This window comes from Jatropha curcas, chromosome 8 (assembly GCF_041381405.1).
Source record: "Jatropha curcas cultivar XTBG-Jc1 chromosome 8, XTBG_Jcur_1.0, whole genome shotgun sequence".
NCBI lineage: Eukaryota > Viridiplantae > Streptophyta > Magnoliopsida > Malpighiales > Euphorbiaceae > Jatropha > Jatropha curcas.
The window spans coordinates 11412241-11430685 of record NC_143158.1 but is presented as its reverse complement, the minus strand read 5'-3'; the positions used below and the strand labels follow the sequence as shown (position 1 = coordinate 11430685).

Here is an 18445-nt window from a genome sequence, read left to right as displayed (position 1 = left end):
AATTTGAGTGTTTGGTTAAGTAGAAATTCAATAAACATTGGACTTAGTTCTGCTGAATCGGGTCTGGACTATTGGTCTATGTTCCTAGCTTCTGTTTACCATCTTACACATTGATCTGGGCTGTGGTCCCTTCATAAAATTTGTATAATTTTATCTTATCTTTCTAATGAATTTAATTTCATTCAATTTGGAGACCTATAACTCAAGTTATGTCTTAAAAACACAGCAAAGGTCAAGGTTATTTTAATGCTGGAAGTTTCCTATGCCTTGACTCATAGGTTTATTTGGATAAATGTATGTATGAATCATGTGTGATGAGGTTCTCTTGATTATTTGTATGTTTGAGGATTGATTTGAAAAAACTAAGATATAAGGTTGAAAAGTGGTATTGTGGATATGTTTAAATGGATATAAATGGGAAAAATTGTTGGAAATTTTGGGATAAAGTGGGGAATTAGTTTAGATAATGCATGATGAGGATAGAAATGGATACTTTGGTGCATAAGTGTTATGTTAGTATGCTTGGTTGGAGAAGGAAATTCCTCCCCTTGGTTTTCATTAAGAGGCCAAACCACTCTAGGGTGGTAAGGCTTACTTAATTATTATTTTTGTATGGTGTAAGTATGACATAAGTATGATTATTTTGATAACTTTCATATGTGTAGAGTTTTAAAAAAAAATGGGTATTTAAGGTGTATGTGCATATATATATATATATGTGAAATATTTCCTTTGAAGAATGTGGAAATTTTTGTAAGTTGTAAGTTGAGAAATTTTGAAATGATGGGTATTAAGTAATGATGAGTTTTTGATTAAGAATTATTGCTTTTGTGAAAGAATGATTTTGATTGGGGCTCTACTATGCATGATTGAAACGTGGTATGATGAGATGGATTTTCTTATTGTGAAGCTATGATCATATGCTAGGGTTATCAGCCCTTACAAATAGGCGGACACGCTTATTTGTGTGATGGGGTGGTGCTTTCATAGGCCACGGTGGTGCTTTCATAGGCCACGATTGTGTGATGGGGGTGGTGCTTTCATAGGCCACGGTGGTACTTTCATAGGCCACGAGTATGTGATGGGGGTGGCGCTAATATAGGCCACGATCAAATCTGCTTATGTTCATTCTGTATTAGTACGAGCCTTAACTAAAGAATGAACATATTTGTATTTATAATCGTCTTATTGCTTTCAAAGTATTTGAATTAAACGAATGAGATCATATTATTTTAGTAAACCTTACTTTGGAAATTAATGATTATGTTATCAAATGAATTTTCAAAGCATGATATTCCGGTACATGGTTTTAAACATAAATAGTATATGTATTGGTATAATAAATGTGCAAGTAATGAATTTATGAGTTGAAAGAATTAAATTCTTTATGTTATTACTTAATAGTTTATTTGATATTTCTTTTGCTATAAATGTAAATGTATGTTGAAATTTAATGATTTTATGTAATTTGTGTTTTAAGTAAGTTGTCATCGCAACTTTAGTCAGTATGTGAATTATGAGCACCACTGAGTTTTATACTCAGCGCGTTGATTTTTATCACGCGCAGGTTAAAGACTGTGGTTGCTGCTTGAAGACTAGAAGAGTAGCAACAGAGCAGAAGTGACTATTGTGGTAGTAGTAGATTGAGATTTATGTAATTAAGAATTATGGCATGTATAAGTATTATATTTTCGGAGGTTGTATTATTTGAATTATAACTTAAGCATGTAATTAGCACTTATGTTGGTGTATATATTTGGAGATAAGCATGAGATTCATTAAATGATTGAATATAAAATATTTCAAGAGAGTTGGTATGATTAGTTTATTAAGACTTGATATATATACTGAATGCAATTAATTGATGAATATTAAAATGCTATTGAGGATTTATATAGTTATGAAAATTTAGAAGTGTTGTTGTGTTATGATGATTATTTGGAGATGTTGGGAGTTTGGAGTTTCATTGGGAGTGTTTTGTATTCACATGTTTGGCGAACTCCGTTTTTAAAGGGAAATTCTTACAGTATTTCTGTAGGATTTTTCCCAATCTATTTTTCAAAAAAAAAAAAAAAAAGAGATGGAAATAAAATGAAATGATTATTTAATAAAAAAAAACATATTACTCGCTAAACTTGTGAATACTCAATTACTTCTACTTCATAATCTAACTATATGATTTGTATGTTAAGTTAAGACGGTGTCTCCGGCACCGAATGTGGCATCCGTCGTCGGGTCTCACGGGACTGGGCGGAGGGTATTACAAAATCAATCCAGGGGAGAAATTCTGCCTGGAAGCTTTAGGTTCAATAATAAATTATAACAACAACAAGGAAAAGCAAATCTAATATTATAAATTGGAATCGAATTAAGTTACATCAAATCCCTAGTATAAGAGTTTAGCTAGACATAGTAATTAAATAAAACTGAGTAATACTGGGATAAATCTTCATAATCAGTAATGAACAATGAAAAGAAAAACAAGATTAAGAGTTTAGAGATAAAAACTAGGTAACAGCTATGTGGATGGCTTCCTTGAATCTTGGCACAAATCTTGAAAGCTTGAAATCTTTGAGAGAGAGAAAACTATGTAGAAAAATACTAAATTTCGAGATATCCCAACGATGAAAAGCTCCCCTCTTTATATAGACCTCCTAGAGGAAAATCTGACTCCGTTTAGGAAATAGAATCCTTATTAAGTACAAAATCTTCTTTTGGAGATCATGACTGTTTAGGCCTTGGATTTGTTCTTAGTTAGGATTCTTTTCTCGTCCTAAATAGGTTTAGATCTTGTTTAGCACGTTTAGGAAACTATCCGAGGCGGGCCCATGTGAGAAAAAGATTGGCTTTCATTTTTAGTTCAAGTCAGCTCTGCCTTCGAAACACGGGCGTGCCATCTAGCACGGCTTGGGTGTGCCATCTAGCACGGCTTGGGCGTGCTAGAGTCTGGAACTATGAATGATTGAGCACGGGCCATGCTATGCAACACGCTTAGAGGAGTCTTTGTGGCACGAGCGTGTGTCCTAGCACGGCTGGGGCATGCTAGGCTCTGACCTTCCAGGATAAATTTCATCACAGACATGCTAGGAAGACACGCCTTGAGGTTCCTTTGGGCATGGGCGTGTCCTATAGCACGGGCTAGCCGTGCTAGCCCTTGACTCTCCACTTGATTTCTCTTAGTTTAGCATGGGCATGCTATGATGCACGGTCAGGGCGTGCTAGACTCTGACTATTTTGCTTTGTAATGCTCTTTTCTGTGCCAAAACCCTACAAATTTCTTTAAGATCAAGTGGATTATGATTCAAGGAAGCTTTGAACAAAAATTATACTTAAAATGAAGTAAAAATAAATCAAAGTAATAAAATTTACTAAAATTCTAATTAAAAACTATACTAAAAATACTGTAAAACTGACACCTATCAAAATTCCCCAAACTTAAACCATTGCTTGTCCTCAAGCAATAAAACTAAAATTAAGAGAAAAATAAATTGACAAACTAGCTTACTATGGTTGGAGATAATTATTCATAAAATCACAAGATATCACAATCATTAAATATGTGAATAAATCAATTGTTTTCCATGCTACTTATATTTAAGCTAAAATTCAATTTTTGATAAAGCACATTCCTTGATTTAAATATAAGTTTAAGAGATTTTCAACACTAATAACTATTCAACTTACGATAAATAGGGTATGAATCATCTAAAAATAAGATAATTGATAGTACAAATTCAGCATTCCCATATGCAAAATTAGTCGTCCCTTCTCCACAATTGAAATGCATATGATTTAAAAGATCAAAAGGTCTTTATTTTGGGTTGTAATGGGGTTTTCGGGGTATAAATTTAGCTTAATCAAAGGAAAAGGATAAAAGGTAGACAAAGAGTACAAAAGAATGTATAATATCCAGATTTTCATTATACCAAAACTTATTTCTTTTAAGGGAGTTTCTGTCTTGAAATTCTTCACTAGCTAGAGGTATTTTGGCAAGGTCTTTCCATAATATTTTGATAATTTCTTCCTTGCTTTTAGATTTCCCAAACTTGGATTCTTTGATTGATTGCTTTTTTCTATGGGGTATTTCTCTTTTGATTTTTCTTATTTGGTACACTTGCTAGCATCAATGAAATTTTCTCCCTTCTTGTTGCTATGTTTTTAATAAAAATTGAATCTTTCAATCATACATTATTGTACTTAGGGTAGGAATTTAAATTGGTTTAATAGCTAGGCTTAATAGGGTTTGATAAATAAAAATTGGATATAGGCTTCAAATTGGTTGCAAAAGTCATATTTTTAACTTAGGTGGCCTAGGCTAAATATGAAGTTCAACAAAAAAATGCCTAAATCATCTCTTTCTAAATGTAAGCATTTAGAATTTTTGCCTCAAAGGGAGTTCTAATTTGTGCTAGGAATGCCAAGGTTAAATAACTTTAGATTAAAACATGCCTATGTATCATAAATTTTCATAAAAATTAGTGTTTATAATCTTAGAAACAGATAGTTAAATCAATAAATCATGTTAAGTCAAAAATTTAAATTTAAAGCTCAAACATACTAGATAAGAAAATCAACTAATTTCATCACAAATTTCAAAATTGTGATAGCTTTCAAGCCTGCTTATAATCATTCCAACCATGTTAAGCAAAAATAAAATTTTAGCTAAAATTTTTCCTTCCCCCAATTCAATCAAACACATTGTCCTCAATGTGTATAAGTACTTCCCCAAACTTATTGCATTAACAGAGGAAAAGAAATAAGAGAGTGGAGTAAGCATTACCAAAATTGTATTGAAAAATACAATGGAACTGGGTGTTGGAATGTCATAGCTAAAAGACCAAAATAAACATTAAGAGAAAAAGCTACTAAAAGATATAATAGTCAACTAAAAATCAAAAGAAAAATAAGAATTCAACACAAAATGATCAGTGTATGAGAACAAAATCAAAATAGGAAAACAAATAAAAAGTTAAAATCCATCAAGACTCCGGTGGTGGGGGTGGATGTGGCTGTAAGAGCTGGATAACAGTCTGGAGTTGGCCTTACAGCGTATCCATGCGAGAGTCGAGGCTCCCGTGCATAATCTCGATAGATTGGAATCGGTCTGCAATCATAGATTCCATCCCGTTAAGGCGTGTGTCAAATATGTCCATTTGAGACATCATCCTTGCATGGACTTCATCATTGGACATGCTTGACGCTCCTTAAAAGGATAGACCAGCACCGGAAGTACCTGCACCAAAAGAATAACCAAAAGGAGGCGGATTATCCTCCTCCATGTCAGCACCACCTGTGGCCTCAGCTTCCTCATTCTCAGAACTGTCCTCTCGAGCACCTACTACCCGATAAGCATCTCCAACCTTCCCAATTAGTTTCATGTGGATCATGACATCTAAATCTAATCTGGTACCCTTTCCCCCTCCCACACTATCATAGATTGGTCTAGCCGGGTTCCAGACTCGTAAATACGCAGCAATGCGGGTCACAAAGCACCCCATCATGATAGCCCCTCTACCTGCTCTAGCCACCCTCGCCCATCTTTGGTAGAGCCAATACTCAACATTCAGCAAAACTCCCTGTTCAATCGCCCATATAAAGTATAATTCATTTAAGCTTAAAACTACATCACTCTCACTCCTTCCAAAAATAGTGTTAGATAAGAATTTGTGAATGTATCTCAGGGCAGGATTTCTTAGTTTGGATGCGTTTGAATACCTAGGGTTATAATTAATTTCACCGGTCAAATCTTGCCATGTACTACGTTCATGAAAATCCTTAGGTATTTGGATTTGAGCGTTTTCAGTGGGGAACCCAAAAATATGGCTGACTTCATTCACAGATAAATCAAAAGTTCTACCGACAAGCCTAAAGCAAATTTTGCTCGGAGGAGAGGTAGGCAAAAATCAAATTAGAGACGAATAAGAACTCAAAAACTGTAAAGTTAAAGGCGCATAAACTAGATCCTTCATCTCAAGAAACTGTCCCCATCCTATACGCCTAAGTGGTTCTACCACAGCATCTCGAAGACCCACTTGCGCTAAGGCATTTTCATCAATGAATCTATTGGGTAAAATAGAGTGAAGGGATAGTTTATTGTACCTCTCTTGTTGCTCGGGTGAAGCGATCTCAAATGGAGGGGGAGCAGGAGTCGAAGGAGGTGGGCCCGGTGGAGGAGTAGTGGAGGATCGAGCGATTGGCCGTTGTCTAGCGGCAACCAAGGAAGCGGGTCTGCTACGCTTGTAATGAGGAGGCATGGTGAAGGAGAATGGTGTGAAAATTTGGTGTGTAGTGTGTTTGATTTGAGAGAAAAGGGAGAAAAAGAGAGAAAATTGGAGATGAAAGGGTGATGGCTAGGGTGTGCGAGAGTGAAGTGAGGGGTGGTTAGGGCGTGCGCTTTAAATAGAGGCGCAATTTAATTCGATTGTCTGGTTGTGGCACGGGCGTGCACCTTGGCACGGCCAGACCGTGTGCGCTAATGTGGCCTTGAGGCAGTTCGTGGCGCGGGCGTGCTGGAGGACACGCCTGGGGTGTGCGAGCCTCTATCCTGCAAAAGAAAAAATGAAGCATACCTGGCACGGGCGTGCTAAAGTGCACGGTCAAGGCGTGCTTACCTCTGACTTGCAAGGTGGAATTTCCCTTCGGATCACACGGGAGTGCTACTGGACACCTTGGGCATGCTAGTCCCTGACTCTTAAATGGTTTTTCTCCTTTCTTGACGCACGGGTGTGCTGTGGCGCACGGTCAGGGCGTGCTAGCCTCTGACTCTTAAAGCAAAATTTGTCTTTTAAGGCACACGGGCGTGTCCTGGGTCACGGTCTGGGCGTGCTTAGTTGTCATATCATGGCACGGGCGTGTGTATTAGCACGGCCTGGGCATGCTGACCTGTGGATTTTAACTTGATCCTGAAAAATTTTGACTAAAACAAAAGAACAATTATGATGAAAAATTGGGAAATTTTTGTAACAGAAATAAGAGAAATAAATGGAAACAATAATTAAAAAAAAAAAAGAAGATAACATGGGTTGTCTCCCACTAGCGCTTTTGGTTAACGTCGTTTAAGCTCGACGCACTCAACCTAGTTTAGGTCAGATGAGACTGATGGTATTCTTTATAGGATCAAAGTTGTCATTTTGATAAACTTTCAAATGTTGAGCATTAACTTTGAAACTTCGATTAGACTTACCATCCACTATTTCGATGGCCCCATGTGGAAAAATTTCCTTGATTGTGAATGGACCGGACCATCTAGAGCGCAACTTACCAGGGAATAGGCGGAGTCGAGAATTATAGAGCAATACTTGTTGTCCTACCTTTAGATTCCTCAGGATAATATGCTTATCATGCCATTGTTTGGTGCGATCCTTATATATTTTGGCACTCTCATAAGCATGGAGGCGCATTTCATCCATCATATTCAATTGTAGCAACCGTTTTTGGCCAACTTCTTTTGTATTGAAGTTAAGAAATTGAATTGCCCAAAATGCCTTATGCTCTAACTCAACAGGAAGATGACAAGCCTTACCGTAAACCATGCGATATGGAGACATACCGATTGGTGTTTTGAATGCAGTTCTGTAAGCCCACAGAGCATCATCGAGTTTCTTGGACCAGTCCTTCCTAGATTGTCCAACAGTGGTCTCCAAGATCTTCTTGATTTCTCTATTGGTAACTTCTACTTGTCCACTTGTTTGAGGATGATATGGAGTGCCTACACGATGAGTAACACCATATTTTGCAAAAAGGGAATCTAAATATTTGTTGCAAAAGTGCTTACCTCCGTCCGTGATTATTGCCCTAGGAGTGCCATGACGTGTGAAAATATTCTTCTTGATAAAATTCATTACACTTTTGGCATCATTTTTTGGAAGAGCAACAACTTCTGCCCATTTTGACACATAGTCCACTGCCACTAGAATGTATTGGTTGGAGTATGATGGTGGAAAAGGTCCCATAAAGTCTAGACCCAAAACATTGAAGATTTCGACTTCAAGGATGCTATTTAAGGGCATCTCATGTCTCTTCGAAATGTTACCTAACCTTTGACAACGATCACAAAGGCGCACAAAGTTAAAGGCATCTTTAAATAGGTTAGGCCAATACAAACCGCTTTCCAATATACGTGCTGCTGTCTTGTTTGCTCCAAAGTGTCCTCAACATTCCATTGAATGGCAAAATTTAAGGATACTTTCCATTTCTGCTTCCGGTATACATCGTCGGAATAGCTGATCACTACAATATTTGAATAAAAAGGGCTCCTCCCAATAGTAGTATTTGATATCATGGAAGAACTTTTTCTTTTGTTGATAAGAAAAGTTGGGAGGAGGGATTTTGCAAACAAGGTAGTTAACTATATCAGCATACCAGGGGGTTTGTGTATTTGCCAATAGTAGAAGTTGCTCATGGGGAAAGTTTTCATTGATTTGTAACTCTATTGTATCTTCTTCCCCCAATTCTAGCCTGGAAAGGTGGTCAGCCACAAGATTCTCGGTTCCCTTTTTGTCGCGAATTTCCAGATCAAATTCCTGCAATAAAAGCACCCAACGAATTAGTCTCGGTTTTGCATCTTTCTTTTCTATCAAATGTTTGATAGTTGAGTGGTCAGTGTAAACTATTGTTTTGGCTCCAATTAAATAAGCCCTAAATTTGTCAAAAGCAAAAACAATAGCAAGCAGTTCTTTTTCAGTAGTGGCATAATTTAATTGCGCATCATTCAATGTGCGACTAGCATAATAAATGACGTGCAACTTCTTTTCCTTTCTTTGCCCAAGAACAGCTCCAACGACATGATCACTAGCATCATACATAAGCTCAAAGGGAAGAGTCCAATCTGGTGTAGTAATGATAGGTGTTGAGATCAACTCCTTCTTTAACCTGTTAAAAGCATTTAAACACTCTTTGTCAAAATTAAAAGGAACATCTTTAACTAATAAATTACAAAGAGGTTTTGTGATTTTTGAGAAGTCTTTGATGAACCTCCTGTAGAATCTTGCATGACCAAGAAAACTCCTTATTCCTTTCACTGAGTTAGGAGGAGGCAGTTTTTCAATTACCTTGATTTTGGCTTTGTCTACTTAAATCCCCTTTTAAGAGATCTTATGCCCTAAGACAATACCTTCACTAACCATAAAGTGACACTTTTCCCAATTCAAAACAAGGTTAGTGTCCTCGCATCGTTGCATTACTAAGGATAAGTTATAAAGACATGCATCGAAAGAAGAACCAAATATAGAGAAGTCATCCATGAATATTTCAATAAATTTCTCTACCATATCAGAAAATATGGACATCATGCATCTTTGAAAGGTTGCAGGGGCATTGCATAATCCAAAAGGCATTCTCCTATAGGCAAAAGTGCTATAAGGACAAGTGAAAGTAGTTTTCTCTTGATCTTCAGGAGCAATAGGTATTTGGAAGTATCCTGAATAACTATCCAAAAACCAATAAAAGGGATAACCTGCAAGTCTTTCAAGCATTTGATCAATAAAGGGTAGGGGAAAGTGGTCCTTGCGTGTTGCTTTGTTCAATTTCCTATAATCTATGCACACACGCCAACCTGTGACTGTTCTAGTGGGAATTAATTCATTGTTTTCATTAGAGATAACAGTCATACCTCCCTTCTTTGCAACAACTTGGACAGGACTCACCCAACTACTATCGGAAATTGGATAGATAATGCCGGCATCCAGTTTTATGATTTCAGCCTTGACTACCTCCTTCATATTTGGGTTCAATCACCTTTGATACTCGATTGAAGGTTTGTAGTCTTCTTCCATCAGGATTTTATGCATGCATACACTCGGGCTTATCCCCTGTAGATCTGAAATTGACCACCCTAGTGCTTTCTTATGCTTTCGAAGAACCTGCAACAACCTTTCCTCTTGATCAAGCGTTAAGTGAGAAGAAATAATAACAAGAAAAGAAAGATTCTCACCTAAGAATGCATGTTTTAAATGAGGTGGAAGTTGTTTCAGTTCTTGCTTTGGTGGTTCACTTTCTTTCTCATTTATGATGCTTGATTCATTAATGTCATCTTTAGTATGCAAAGTGTTTTCCACACATTCATCAACAACATCAATTCGAAAACAATCACTATAGTCCATAGGAAGTTTACATGATTTAAGAACATTAAAGACAATTTCTTCCTGTCCAACCCTTAAGGTTAATTTACCTTCATAAACATCAATTAATGCTCTTGCAGTTGCAAGAAAAGGCCTCCCAAGGATTAAAGATCCTTCCCTATCTTCATCAATATCAAGAATAACAAAATCAACAGGGAAGATGAATGTACCTACCTTTACAAGCACATCTTCTACAATTCCTCTTGGATATTTGATCGATCGATCTGCTAATTGTAGAGACATCCTTGTTGGTTTGAGTTCTCCAATACCTAGCATCTTAAAAACTTCGTAAGACATAAGATTAATGCTAGCACCTAAATCTGCCAAAGCTTTTTCAAAATCGAGATTACCAATATTGCAAGGGATAGAAAAATTTCCTAGATCCTTTAACTTTGGAGGCAATTTGTTTTGAATAATTGCACTGCACTCCTCAGTTAACATTACGGTTCCTTGATGATCGATTTTTCGTTTCTTGCTCAGGATATCTTTTAGGAATTTTGCATAGCTAGGCATTTGAGCAAGAGCTTCAGCAAAAGGAATGTTGATTTGAAGCTTTTTGAATACATCCAGAAACTTTAGGAAGCTCTTGTCATCTTGTACCTTCTTTAACCATTGTGGAAAGGGGACAGGTGGAACATAGGATTTTACTTTTTCTTGTTCTTCTAGGTCAATGATGGGCACCTTTGGCTGATCTTCCATTTTCTTTTCTTTCTTTGGTGGCTCTTCTAACTGTTTGCCGCTTCTCAAGGTGATAGCCTGCACCTGCTCTTTAGGATTCTTTTCAGTGTTGCTAGGTAACGTACCTTGAGGTCGAGATGCCATCATGTTTGCAAATTGTCCTAGCTGAATCTCCAGATTTCTTATCGCCGCCTGCTGGATTTTATGGTTTTCTCTGGTTTCATTCATAAAATCCATGTGGGATTTAGAAAGGGCAGTGAGGAGGTCATTATGAGATTTCTTCTCTTGAGGAAGGAAGCCTGGTGGTGCGTTCAAGGCATTGTTAGGATTCCCATAGGACAGATTAGGATGGTTCCTCAATCTACTATCATATGAGTTGGAGTATGGGTAATTCTTCCTTCCTTGATTCATCATATAGTTTACTTGCTCTAAGGTTTGCGGATTCAAAGAGTCTATCATGCATTCTCCAATCCCATGTTGTCCATTGCACCTGTCACAAACTTGCATAATAGAATTCACAGGATTAGTAGTTAACAGGTCCACTTTTCTTACCATGTTATCTACCTTGGCATTAAGTGCTGTAATGACATCTATTTCATAGACTCCTGCAGTTCTCTTCTTTTCGGTATTGTTTTGATAATGGCTGTTGCTTGCCATCTCCTCTATCAATTCATATGCCTCATCAATTCCCTTCTTCTCAAAGGATCCACCTGCAGTTGCATCTAATGTGATTTTGATGTTAGGAGATAATGCATTATAGAAAGTTTGTACCTGTAACCACTTAGGCAAACTGTGATGTGGGCACTTTCTCAACAAGTCCTTGAATCTTTCCCAAGCTTCATACAAGCTCTCTTGATCATGGTGAGCAAATGTCATTATCTCATTGCGAAGTTTTGTGGTTTTTAAAGATGGAAAGAATTTTGCTAAGAACTTTTGGGCTAATTCTTCCCATGTTGTGAAACTTCCAGCGGGGCATGACTGTAACCAAGATCGTGGCTTGTCTCTAAGAGTGAAAGAAAAAGTCTTAGTTTAATTGCATCTTCAGAAACACCATTCTGTTTGAAAGTATCGCAAATTTCTAGGAAATTTGTGATATGGGCATTAGGATCTTCACTAGGCAAACCCCCATATTGGATTGAGGTGGAAAGCATTTGGATAATTGCGGGTTTGATTTCAAAATTATTAGCTTCCACCCGAGGTCGTGTAATACTCGAGATTGTCCCATTAAGATTAGGTGTTGTGTAGTCTCGCAAGGTGCAGACCGGATGTTGAAGTGGAGGTCTGTTTACGTTTTCGTTTTCATTCTCGTTGACCATGTCTGCTTGTTTGGGTTTTATTTCACGTGCTCTTCTTGCAGCGTTGTCCCTACGATAAGTTCTTTCAATTTCTAGATCAAAGACTAGAGGTTCAGTCCTTCTTGATCTTCTTTGCATAAACACCTGAAATAATTCTTAAAAGAAAATTTAATTAAAAACAAAAGAATGTCTAAATTAACAATAGGGTAATTAGTATTGATATTGATATTGCCAATCCCCGGCAACGGTGCCAAAAACTTGACAGTGCTTTTCGCAAGTGTACGAAATCGCAACAAGTAATATAGAGTGAAAGAGTATCGTATCCACAGGGATTGTATATCAAGTACCAAAATTATGTTAACCTATTATTATTTAAACGACAATAAGAGAGATTTGTTATAAGGAAAGTAAATTCGAAATTAAAACAGAAAGAGATCAAGCAACAAAATCTAGGTGAAAAGAAATCAAGGGTTTAAACTACTAGGGAATTTGATTTCACTTAATTCTATCCAATTTAGTTTATTAGTCTGTTAATCAATTTAATTGTTCAAGTAGGAGAAACAACCCTAAAATCACTAACAAGCTCTCCCGATGTATTGTTAGCTATTCTAATTTAGTCTAATTACCTATCTTCCAATAGCGCAATCAAACATAAATTAAATCATTAAGTGTTATGGTTGTTTTGTGAATTCATAACCTAAGGTCATTAATGATGCGGATCCACTACCACCAACCACCTATAGAGCTCAAGGAAACAAGGACCACAACAATGGCAATCCATTAGCACTTCCTAGTGGTCCAATTACAAGGAGCCGTGCAAAGAAATATGGAGCAACCATGTCCTTATACATTCAAGAACAAATCACACAAGAGCTCCATGACCTTGCTTTCAACAAGTGCTATGAAGAACTTGAAGGAACACCTAAGTTTCTCACATTAATAGAAGCACATGTTGAGTGGGAACATGAATTTGTTAGCACGCCCGTGCTAGATGGCACACCCCAGGCCGTGCCCTCGTCTGACTCTGAAGCACCCCCGTGCCAAATAGCACACCCTGGCCGTGCTTCCCTCTGACTCTCATGAGGGAACTCCTACATTGAAGCACGCCCGTGCCAAATAGCACACCCAGGCCGTGCTTGTCCCTGCCTCTCATTAAGTTAGTTAGCTTATTTTGAGTTTTTTGCTTTGTTAATGGGTTGGGCCTCCAATATTTCGGCCCCCCCTTGATTAATTAGCCTTATTTTGTTTAGATTTAGTCAATCTTTAGTAGATTTGGATTAGATATCCAAATCCTTAAGTTGTTATGATTTTATTAGTCTTATCCTTAGTTGGTTTAGATTTGCTAAATCCTACTCCTTAGCTAACTCTAAATCCTTTAAGGATCTGGACCTCTTAGATTAGTATAAATAGCTTGTTATTTTGTAATTATTCAACAATTATTCAATGAATTAAAGACTACTTCTTCATGCTTAGGCGTGTTCATGTTTTTAGAGAGTGTGAGATTGCATTCTTCTAATTGCATAAAGAATCAAGGTAAACTTATCAATTCTTTGTGGCGTTTATCTTATTCTTTTACTCTATTATTGGTGTTCTTGCTTCTTTAAGCTTTGGGTGCCATAGAGGGGAATTTATTCTAGATCTTTGATCTCTTCCAAAACTTGTCATTGAGTTCATGAAATTTATTTTCATTGGGTTCCGCGTCAGTTTGGTATCAGAGCCAAAGATTAAGGTAAATTCTTATTTATCTTAGCTCTAGGATCTATGTTTATTTGTTTTCTTATTCTTATTGTTCTTGTGTTTGTTTTCTTCTTCATCTTGTTTCTTTTGTGTTTGTTTTCTTGTTTGATTAGTTCAATTCATTTTTGCTTCAATTCAATTTAGTAATTTCGTGCTTGTTTCAATTCTGGAAGTTTAGATCTTAGATCTTGTTGACTAAAAAAAAAAAAAAAAAAAAAAAAGAGTATAAAAAGAAAATTTCATCCACCATTGAAATTGCTTGTGTGGATCTTGATTTGTTCCTGAATCCAAGGGATTTGATCCTAATTCAAAGGGATTTTACCTTATTTTGGGGATTTTGCCATATTTTGTGGGATTATTCCTAATCCTTAGGAGATTTGACAATATTTAGTGGGATTGTTCCTAATCCTAAAAGGATTTGACCATATTTTATGGGATTTAGTTATCCACTATAATCTTGTGATAAAATCCAATCTTAACTACTTGTGGATAAGATAACAAAAATTAGTTGACCAGATCTTTTGAGATTGAGCAAAATCTACTACAATCCTTGTCAAATCTAAGAATCCTACTTAAATTGGGTTGCATTAAAAGGGACACAAGGCAGCACGCCCGTGCTTCACCTCAAGCACAACCGTGCACTTTTCTGACTTCCACTTGTTGGACTAAGATCTTACACGCACGCCCGTGCTCTATCTAGCACGCCCGTGCACGGTTCTGAACCTATTAAACAAACTGTTTTCTTTTGTTTTTCTTTGATTACTTGCTTTGTTTTGGGTAGAATTAATTAGGTCCATATTTGGTTTGCTTTGTAGTAAGCTAAATTCATACATTATATCCTAATATTGTCTTTCAAATTCTAGTTTCTTTGTTTTTGTGTGAGCTTTCTATTGCTTCTATTACATTATTAGGGTGTGTTTGCTTGTTCACTACACTCTAATTGATAATTACAGTAGTGCATTATTCATACTCTTGTGCTACTATACATCACGTTTTGAGTCTTCATTCTAGAATTTGTACTTGCTTTCATTGTTAAGTTTTATTCCTTAATTCTAAACGTCATCTTTGAGTTGGTTGGTTGAACTAAGATTCTGAAGTTCAATTGGAAGAATTGCAAGGAGTGATTAAAGAGTGTAAACACGTGAGGGAGTGATTTACTATTAATTCAAATCTTCTTGTGTTTTCTTTTGAAAACTAACCATGAGTACAGGCAAATCTGGTGATGGTAATGATGGAATTCCAATTAAAGATCCTCAATTAAAACTCTTCATGGAAGCAATTCAAGGACAGTTTAGAACCTTTAATAATCTTGTCCAAGACATGAGGGAGGAGTTGCAAGAGATAAAAGCTTCACAAAGCTCTAATACAACTAGAACTCGTCCACAAACCAGATTTCAAGACCATGACATTGAAGAGAGTGAAGAGACTAATCCTAATAAACTTGATGGGGACTTGGGATCAATTAAAATGAGGATTCCAGAATTCAAAGGCAACAACAATGCTGAAGAATATCTTGAATGGGAGAGAAAAGTAGAACAAATTTTTGAATGCCATAACTATTCTCAAGAAAAGAAATCCCATCTTGCTGCTGTTGAATTCAAAGGCTATGCCATGTTTTGGTGGGAACAATTGCTATTGAAAAGAAGAAGGAGGGGATTACGACCCGTACCACCATGGGAGCTCATGAAAGAACTAATGCACCAAAAATTTGTCCCTACTCATTACTTTAGGGATTTACACAATAAATTAGCTAGAATGATGCAAGGAGGGAGGAGTGTGGAAGAATACTACAAGGAGATGGAGATTTGCATGGCAAGAGCCAAGATTGAAGAAGATGAGCAAATCACCATGTCACGTTTCCTTGGAGGTCTAAATAAAGACATTGCTGATGCTTTAGAGATGTATAGGTATGATACCTTGGAAGATATGATAGATATGGCCATGAAACTTGAAAGACAGAAAAAGGGGAGATCCACCAACAAGTATCCCAGCAACACATGGGGATTTAAATGGCCTAAAGAAGGTGAGAAGAAGGAATTTAGAGGTTCTAATTCTCAAAGGACAGATTCAACTTCAAAAGGTAAAGAAACTGTCCAAACTCCATTTAAAAGCAACAAAGGTACTTCTAACTCTACAACTCCTTCTAGAGAAATTAAATGCTTTAAATGTTTGGGAAAAGGGCATTATGCATCTCAATGTCCTAATAAAAGGGTTATGATTGCTAAAGATGATGGGAATATTAGTTCTGAATCTGAATGTAGTGATTATGATGATATGCCTAAATTACTTGATGATAATGATGATGATGATTCAGAAAATTTGATACTTCCTGAACATGGAGAAGCTTTGGTTGCTAGGCGTGCTTTGAACATGCATGTTAAAGAAGAAAGCCTTGAGCAACGTGAGAATATATTTCACACTAGATGTTTGATTAGTGGGAAAGTGTGTACTCTTATTATTGATGGGGGTAGTTGCACTAATGTTGCTAGTGTAAACATGGTAAACAAACTGAACTTGACTTGTCTCAAGCATCCTAAACCTTATAGGTTGCAATGGTTGAATGATTGTGGGGAAGTGAAAGTGACTAAACAGGTACTTGTGCCATTTTCTATTGGATGGTATGAAGATGAAATTTTGTGTGATATAGTACCTATGCAAGCTGGACATCTATTGTTGGGAAGACCATGGCAATATGATAGAAGAGCACTTCATGATGGATTCCACAATCGATATTCTTTGATTCATAAGGGGAAAAAGGTGGTTCTTGTACCTTTATCACCTCAAGAGGTTTATGAAGACCAAAGAAAGATAGTTGAGAGAGAGAGAGAGAGGTTTCGGCCTTGAGAAAAAAAGAGAGTGAAATTTCGAGAGAACAAAAGAGAGAAGATAGTAAGAATGAGGGAAAAGAGGCCACAAAAATAACAAAGCAAATAAATGGCCCAATTGTGAGTGAAAAACAGAGAGTAGAGAAAAAGAAACAGACTTTTTATGCAAGAGTTAGAGAGGTTAAATGTGCTATTGCCTTGGAGAAGCCCATATTGCTTCTAAGGTACAAAGAGGTTTTATTTGCTGAAACTAACACTAACCTTGATAGTTTGCCTTCTATGTTTGTTTCTATGTTGCAGGAATTTGATGATGTCTTTCCTAGTGAACTACCAAGTGGTTTACCACCTTTAAGAGGAATAGAACATCAAATAGACTTCATTCCTGGATCCACCATTCCAAATAGGCCTGCCTATAGAAGCAATCCAATGGAAACAAAGGAGTTGCAAAGGCAAGTTGATGAACTTATGGAGAAAGGTTTGGTGAGAGAAAGCATGAGCCCGTGTGCCGTCCCCGTGCTTCTAGTACCTAAAAAGGATGGAACATGGCGCATGTGTGTTGATTGTAGAGCGGTCAACAAAATCACTGTAAAGTATAGACACCCTATCCCTAGACTTGATGATATGTTAGATGAATTGCATGGGGCAACTTACTTTACTAAAATTGATTTAATGAGTGGTTACCATCAAATTAGAATGCAACCAGGTGATGAATGGAAAACTGCTTTTAAAACTAAGTATGGTTTGTATGAATGGTTAGTTATGCCTTTTGGACTATCTAATGCACCTAGTACATTTATGAGGCTTATGAACCATGTATTGCGTGCCTTCTTAGGAAAGTTTGTGGTTGTATACTTTGATGATATACTCATCTATAGCAAGTCTCTTAATGATCATATTGAGCATGTTAGGATAGTGTTACAAACTTTAAGGACTGAAAAGTTGTATGCTAAACTTAACAAATGCACATTTTGTATAGATAGACTTGTATTTCTTGGTTTTATTGTGAGTGCACAGGGTATTGAAGTAGATGAGGAGAAAGTAAAAGCTATCAAAGAGTGGCCAACTCCCAAATCAGTTTCTGAAGTTAGGAGCTTTCATGGGTTGGCAAGCTTCTATAGAAGGTTTGTTAAAGATTTCTCTTCAATTGCAGCACCACTAACAGAAATTATCAAAAAGGAAGTTGGGTTCAAGTGGGGAGAAGAGCAACAAAAGGCGTTTGACACGCTTAAAGGGAAGTTAACTTCTGCACCTATACTTTCTTTGCCTAATTTTGAGAATACTTTTGAGATTGAGTGTGATGCTTCTGGAGTGGGAATTGGGGCTGTCCTAATGCAAGAAAAGAAGCCAATTGCCTACTTTAGTGAGAAGTTGAATGGAGCACAACTCAACTATTCAACCTATGACAAAGAGCTTTATGCCTTGGTAAGAACTTTACATGTTTGGCAACACTACTTATTACCTAAAGAGTTTGTCATCCATACTGACCATGAGGCCCTAAAACACTTGAAGGGTCAAGGTAAGCTCAATAAAAGACATGGTAAGTGGGTTGAATTTATTGAACAATTTCCATATGTGATTAAATACAAGCATGGAAAAGACAGTGTTGTTGCTGATGCATTGTCAAGAAGATATACTCTAATTACTGCTCTTAGTTCTAAATTACTTGGATTTGAGTATGTTAAGGACCTATATGTGAATGATTCTGACTTTGGCAACATATATGTAGCATGTGAGCATGGAGCATTTGATAAGTTCTATAGACATGATGGATATTTGTTTAAAGGTAGCAAAC

The 18445-nt window shown here is 36.8% G+C and overlaps 1 non-coding gene across 1 annotated transcript; it reads left to right on the top strand.

Moving 5' to 3' along the window:
- Positions 1 to 11583: 11583 nt before the first annotated feature.
- Positions 11584 to 11690, top strand: LOC149494198 (small nucleolar RNA R71). The gene has a single exon (XR_016322351.1). It is a non-coding gene; the product is annotated as a small nucleolar RNA R71 (small nucleolar RNA).
- The last annotated feature ends 6755 nt before the right edge of the window (positions 11691 to 18445 follow it).